The sequence below is a fragment of the Oncorhynchus mykiss genome, chromosome 3, assembly GCF_057628025.1.
Source record: "Oncorhynchus mykiss isolate SJ-2025 chromosome 3, ASM5762802v1, whole genome shotgun sequence".
In the NCBI taxonomy this organism is placed as follows: Eukaryota; Metazoa; Chordata; class Actinopteri; order Salmoniformes; family Salmonidae; genus Oncorhynchus; species Oncorhynchus mykiss.
In genome coordinates, this window is record NC_143024.1 from 17,754,334 (window position 1) to 17,762,504 (window position 8,171).

Genomic DNA, 8,171 nt, shown 5'->3' on the forward strand with positions numbered 1-8,171 from the left:
TGTTCTCGCAGCAAAAGGTGGCGCTACAAAGTATTAACTTAAGGGGGCTGAATAATTTTGCACGCCCAATTTTTCAGTTTTTGATTTGTTAAAAAAGTTTGAAATATCCAATAAATGTCGTTCCACTTCATGATTGTGTCCCACTTGTTGTTGATTCTTCACAAAAAAAAATACAGTTTTATATCTTTATGTTTGAAGCCTTAAATGTGGCAAAAGGTCGCAAAGTTCAAGGGGGCCGAATACTTTCGCAAGGCACTGTATATATGGAGTATAGGGAACATAAGGTTGAATATATTATTATGACCTGCTAGATCTACTGTCTCTTTTATATTATGACATTTCAGCTAGATCTACTGTCTTTATTATATTACAACAGACCAGCTGTATCTACTGTCTCCATTTCACTTTGGCCATTGTTGTGGGCCTGCCCTCCCCTCAACAACCTCAAATAGGCTATTTCATGTGGGTTGGGGTGGGGCGGCAGACACACGCATCTCACATTTCATGACATTACATGTTTATATATTGCTTCTAAAAATTTTTAAAAAATCACAAATAATATGTTATATTATTAATTTCAAACAATGGCATTAGCATGATAAGAATTACCAGTCCAAAATGATGTCCTCTCCCGTTAAAAAAATATTCCTCCACAATCGCTAAATGAATCGTCCTACAACAATCTCTGTCTCACTTTCCCATTCAATTTATTCTAAAATTGTGTGTACATCTGTATATCTAGACTTAGATTTAGCTTTCCCTGACTTAGTTGCCAAACTGATTGATATATAAACAGCTGAATCGGTGCGTTTACCAAACAATGCAATGCGTAGTATGTGTTTCTCCTTCCGGTATGAAACGTCAATAGCGAATGACACTTTACGCTGGAGCTTACTACATGGGTTGGTCTTGCAACACATAAACTTGACCTATTGCCGTTTACCTCAGCTCATTGGCTATCTACCCAGCTAGATTTCAAGACGATCAGTGGTCATTGGGTTAAAAGACAGTCAATCAACGAAACAGCGGGCAAATCATTGGTGCACAATGATGTCATGACTTGTTGTCTTCAAATCGGTTTCTTTCAGTCAATACGTCCCATGAAATGGCCCATCACGTTTGATTGTGTTACAAACAAACCAGTTGATTGCAGTGAAACCAAACATGACTGGAAAAGTCACGTTCTGTGTGGGTTATTTACCTGGAATGTGTCGTCGAAAATGGAATGAGACGGATTTCACGACACAAGCGGTTCACAAAATGTTTCGTGTTAGGCTATAGAAATGGATTTTATCAAACAAAAGATCATTCATTGTATAACAATGAGCATTGGAATTGCAAACAGACGAAGATCGTCAAAGGTAAACAATTTATTTTAATGCAGTTTGTGATTATGTTACGCCTGTGCTGGTTAAAATTGTTGTTTTTTATGGGGCTCTATGCTCAGATAATTGCATCGTATTCTTTTGCAGTAAATCCTTTTTTAAATCTGACAACGCCGTTCGGATTAGCAAGATTCTAGGCTTTCGATACTAGTGAGACACTTGTATTTTCATGAATGTTTAATATGACTATTTATGTAGCGATCACCTTATGTTGTGGAATTTCAGCCTGCTAGTGCGTTCCGTGCGCAGAGAGGTTAATATAAGTCCACTTAACATGCTCCAAACACTAAATACGTACATACATAAATGAACATGGGTACGAGGACCCGTCGCGCACCTATACAACATAAAACAACACTTGACAATAAAACCATCTCTGACAAAGACATCAAATTTATTTATATAGCCCTTCGTACATCAGCTGATATCTCAAAGTGCTGTACAGAAACCCAGCCTAAAACCCCAAACAGCAAGCAACGCAGGTGTAGAAGCACGGTGGCTAGGAAAAACTTCCTAGAAAGGCCAAAACCTAGGAAGAAACCTAGAGAGGAACCAGGCTATGTGGGGTGGCCAGTCCTCTTCTGGCTGTGCCGGGTGGAGATTATAACAGAACATGGCCAAGATGTTCAAATGTTCATAAATGACCAGCATGGTCGAATAATAATAATAAGGCAGAACAGTTGAAACTGGAGCAGCAGCACGGCCAGGTGGACTGGGGACAGCAAGAAGTCATCATGTCAGGTAGTCCTGAGGCATGGTCCTAGGGCTCAGGTCCTCTGAGAGAGAGAAAGAAAGAGGGAAAGAGAGAATTAGAGAGAGCACACTTAAATTCACACAGGACACCGAATAGAACAGGAGAAGTACTCCAGATATAACAAACTGACCCCAGCCCCCCGACACATAAACTACTGCAGCACAAATACTGGAGGCTGAGACAGGAGGGGTCAGGAGACACTGTGGCCCCATCCGAGGACACCCCCGGACAGGGCCAAACAGGAAGGATATAACCCCACCCACTTTGCCAAAGCACAGCCCCCACACCACTAGAGGGATATCTTCAACCACCAACATACCATCCTGAGACAAGGCTGAGTATAGCCCACAAAGATCTCCGCCATGGCACAACCCAAGGGGGGGGGGGGGGGGGGGGGGGGGGCGCCAACCCAGACAGGATGATCACATCAATGACTCAACCCACTCAGTTGACGCACCCCTCCCAGGGACGGTATGAGAGAGCCCCAGTAAGCCAGTGACTCAGCCCCTGTAATAGAGTTAGAGGCAGAGAATCCCAGTGGAAAGAGGGGAACTGGCCAGGCAGAGACAGCAAGGGAGGTTCGTTGCTCCAGAGCCTTTCCGTTCACCTTCCCACTCCTGGGCCAGACTACACTCAATCATATGACCCACTGAAGAGATGAGTCTTCAGTAAAGACTTAAAGGTTGAGATGACATGAGGGGAAACAGAGGGTTAAATACACAACAGGTAATGAATGGGATTGAAAACAGGTGTGTGGGAAGACAAGACAAAACCAATGGAAAATGAAAAATGGATCAATGATGGCTAGAAGGCAGGTGACGTCGACCGCCGAGCACCGCCTGAACAAGGAGAGGCAACGACTTCGGTAGAAGTCGTGACAGATTTCTGTTCCTGTTGTAATACTAAATCAATAATAGCCAAATCAAAACCTTCACAGCCAATGTTTAAAACAGAATCCTGAACCTCTTCCTCACTAGAGTTTATTCCCCTGCTCCCCATAATTTACCCTGCCTCAATTCCACTTTCTCCTCTGTGGTTCAAACTATAATTATGTCTAAGAGCTATAAACTCCATTACAATTAATTTACCTTTAAAACCAGTATCCCAAATGACCACAAATTCATTATCCAAATGGCCCTCCCCTGTGGCTGATTATCTCCTGTATCAGATTTCCAGATACACAAATATCTCCTTGTATAAACACACATCTCACCCCCCTCTACTGGTCGGGTGCTCAGAACAAGACTCTGCTGTGCACCAATGAGGCTCCTGCTCTGGCTGGAGCAGGCCCGCCTCCAACTCTTCAGGACCAGTCAGAAGACCACCACGACAAGACTCCACCTACATCATTCTATGTATAAAATCTGCTGTGACCAATGTCTAGGCCCCTTTTTCACCTGACTCACTTAATGAGTTATATGAACTAGGTCCGTGCACGTAAAACGGCGGGACAAGATATCTTTTGACTCATTAAAACTGCCTTTTGTTACAACTGAAATCCACTCTGTCCAGCGTCCGTGATTTGGTCTCAACTCTCCAGTAATTGAACATCAACAATAGCCAAGCCTATGCGCTCCTTTAGTTTAGCCTTCTCCATTTCTTCCTTGATTTTACCCTTACTCGGCTCTCCTCCCTGTTTCCACTCGAAGCAGGTTTTGTATGGTTTTGTATGTTTTACGCTTCAGCGCCTCCAGCATTATACCAGGCTCCTCGTCGACTGGGAGCCCGTTGGGCGCGACAATACTGCCCTCTTCTACCCATCGTCTGTATAATTTTTCTCCTTTCTTCTTTCAATCCTTTCCATCTTTACCTCCATTAATTTCTAGAGTGGACTTCAATATCTTCAACACTTTCTCAATCTCCTGGTTAGTCATCTTAATATCTATTCAAACACTATATCCCTGTCCTATCTAATCTAAAGAAACTAGGCGATACAACTAGGTACTATAACCCCCAATAGGATCTATAAATCTTTCATTCAAACTTGATGCCAACGTTTCACGAACTTGACACCCAATGTACTACATACGCTTGGCGACCATCCAATGTAACACAGGTCCCGTATTTATTATCGGCCTGTTAATTTTATCCGTAGCTCATTCAATCGATGCAGCGCGCCCACTTACATCCCAGTGTACTACATTCAAATTTTACATATAGTAAAATGACATTCACTCCGGTAAATTCTCAAAATTACCACACACACACTAGTACACACATACACTGTTACATTGCGATTCCCCCCACACTCAACTACTATTACTTGTTCGTTTTTAAACAAACAAGCCTGAACCCTTGTTTAAAGACTGTTGACATCTAGTGGAATCCATAGGTACTTCAATCTGGGAGGAATTTTTATATACAGACCCATAGACTTGCATTGGAAAGACCTGTTACCTCAAAAAAAATATTTCTGGATGGATCATCCTTGAGTTTTCACCTGCCATATCAATTCTGTTATACTCACAGACATTTTTCGTAACAGTTTAGAAACACCAAAGTGTTTTCAATCACATTCTACCAATTATTTGCATTTCCTAGCTTCTGGGCCTGAGTAACAGGCAGTTTACTTTGGGCACGTCATTCAGGCAGAAATTCAGAATACTGCCCCCTAGGCTTAAGAAGTTTTAATACTTTCTCAGAAGTAGCTATTATTTACTATACTGAACAAAAAAATATACGCAACAAGCAACAATTGAAAAGTTTTTACTGAGTTACAGTTAATATAAGGAAAAGTTCTAATTAATTTTGTAATTCTTTCAACATGCATCGCTGGTTTAGATGACCTCTGCTACTCCTGTCTCAGCCCTTTTTTAATCATGATGGGCAGCCCAGGACAGAATCGGCAAACATCCTCAGTTTCTTTGGCAACGTCTTTTAAAGTAGTAGTACAGCAGATAATTATTTTTGCAGGCGATATTGTCAGTTTGTTGTCACATTTAGATCTTTCTGCTGAAAAGAGAGAGAGAAATGGGAACTCCCACCCTGTGCAGCACTGTGTAAAGATTCAGATGAATGTCACAGAGGGTAGAGTCAAATTCTAGGCCCCAGTGAGAATTGGTTTACAAGACCAGTGCTCTAACCACTGAGCTATAGAGCCATACAACAGTATTGGAAGAATAGGCACGCTATAAAGAACACACCCGTCAGAGAGTAAAAAAAGAGACACACCTAAGTAACCAAGCATGCAGGTTACTCAGTCTGGCTCCTACAGTAAAAGCAGAATCCTTGTCATCCTTTGTTATACATTTAATGACAAACTCTACCAAGTCAATGTGACCCTTAGGCAGGTCTGGTCTGGTGGTCCACATTCTTCAGAATTCTCCTTTAATATCTCCTCTCCTCATTTCCATGTCTCCTCTCCTTCATGACCATTTATTTGTTATTTTTAGGGGTAGATCAGCTTTAATATTGCAGATAGAGTGTGGGTTCTTTCAATATAATTGTCTGCATCATTTCCAATCCTCCATACTTTTTTTTTTTTACAAACATTCTATTGTATTATTTTCCCTTAACCCTACAACCCCTGCCCTAATTGGAGTAAATGAATGGACATCAATACTTAGGCTTCTACTTCTATCTTATACATACTATAAACATATTACGGACACAGTATATTTGACATTAGTCATATATTTTTTTACATGTTTAGTCCCACCCTTCAGCTACCCTCAACCCCTCCCACCAATCTCTGAAAACCATCCTGTTTACTTTTTGTTAGCTGCACGTGAGACATAACTCCACAAGTGGTCTTTGTGATATCATTCAACAATTGTTATACAATTTGTAAAAAATAAAATAAAAATCCCTAATAATGTTTTTTTTTTTTTAAACCAATTAGTATATTTGACTTTAGACATAATATTTGTTGAAATAGGCCGATTTCTTCATTCTTTTCTGGTAGATTAAACTGAAATTGCAACCAGTGTTCTATGGCTTGTTTAGAAACAGTGATATTCTGGAGATGATTACATTTTCAAATATCCGAAAGTGAGAGGTTGCAATATCAATAAAGGGGAAAAGTATATTCTTGTTCATGGGGTGAGTCATTGTAACTAATCTGCTGTAAAACTAGTTTGGATTTAAATACAACTTTTATCTTACAGTTAATATAAGGAAAAGGTCTAGTTAACGTTGTTATTCTTTCAACATGCATCGCTGGTTTACATGACCTCTGCTACTCCTGTCTCTAGTTTCAGCCCTTTTTTAATCATGATGTGCGGCCCAGGACAGAATCGGCAAACGTGGAATCGTATCCTCAGGTTGTTTGGCAATGTCGCTTACAGGAGTAGTACATCAGATAACTGTTTTTGCAGGGTGATACTCTCAGTTTGTTTTCAAATCAAATCAAATCAAATTTATTTATATAGCCCTTCGTACATCAGCTGATATCTCAAAGTGCTGTACAGAAACCCAGCCTAAAACCCCAAACAGCAAGCAATGCAGGTGTAGAAGCACGATGGCTAGGAAAAACTCCCTAGAAAGGCCAAAACCTAGGAAGAAACCTAGAGAGGAACCAGGCTATGTGGGGTGGCCAGTCCTCTTCTGGCTGTGCCGGGTGGAGATTATAACAGAACATGGCCAAGATGTTCAAATGTTCATAAATGACCAGCATGGTCGAATAATAATAAGGCAGAACAGTTGAAACTGGAGCAGCAGCACGACCAGGTGGACTGGGGACAGCAAGGAGTAATCATGTCAGGTAGTCCTGGGGCATGGTCCTAGGGCTCAGGTCCTCCGAGAGAGAGAAAGAAAGAGAGAATTAGAGAGAGCACATGTGGGGTGGCCAGTCCTCTTCTGGCTGTGCCGGGTGGAGATTATAACAGAACATGGCCAAGATGTTCAAATGTTCATAAATGACCAGCATGGTCGAATAATAATAAGGCAGAACAGTTGAAACTGGAGCAGCAGCACGGCCAGGTGGACTGGGGACAGCAAGGAGTCATCATGTCAGGTAGTCCTGGGGCATGGTCCTAGGGCTCAGGTCCTCCGAGAGAGAGAAAGAAAGAGAGAAGGAGAGAATTAGAGAACGCACACTTAGATTCACACAGGACACCGAATAGGACAGGATAAGTACTCCAGATATAACAAACTGACCCTAGCCCCCCGACACATAAACTACTGCAGCACAAATACTGGAGGCTGAGACAGGAGGGGTCAGGAGACACTGTGGCCCCATCCGAGGACACCCCCGGACAGGGCCAAACAGGAAGGATATAACCCCACCCACTTTGCCAAAGCACAGCCCCCACACCACTAGAGGGATATCTTCAACCACCAACTCACCATCCTGAGACAAGGCTGAGTATAGCTAGCCCACAAAGATCTCCGCCATGGCACAACCCAAGGGGGGGTGACAACCCAGACAGGATCACCACATCAGTGAATCAACCCACTCAGGTGACGCACCCCTTCCAGGGACCGCATGAGAGAGCCCCAGTAAGCCAGTGACTCAGCCCCTGTAATAGGGTTAGAGGCAGAGAATCCCAGTGGAAAGAGGTGAACCGGCCAGGCAGAGACAGCAAGGGCGGTTCGTTGCTCCAGAGCCTTTCCGTTCACCTTCCCACTCCTGGGCCAGACTACACTCAATCATATGACCCACTGAAGAGATGAGTCTTCAGTAAAGACTTAAAGGTTGAGACCGAGTTTGCGTCTCTGACATGGGTAGGCAGACCGTTCCATAAAAATGGAGCTCTATAGGAGAAAGCCCTGCCTCCAGCTGTTTGCTTAGAAATTCTAGGGACAATTAGGAGGCCTGCGTCTTGTGACTGTAGCGTACGTGTAGGTATGTACGGCAGGACCAAATCAGAGAGATAGGTAGGAGCAAGCCCATGTAATGCTTTGTAGGTTAGCAGTAAAACCTTGAAATCAGCCCTTGCTTTGACAGGAAGCCAGTGTAGGGAGGCTAGCACTGGAGTAATATGATCAATTTTTTTGGTTCTAGTCAGGATTCTAGCAGCCGTATTTAGCACTAACTGAAGTTTATTTAGTGCTTTATCCGGGTAGCCGGAAAGTAGAGCATTGCAGTAGTC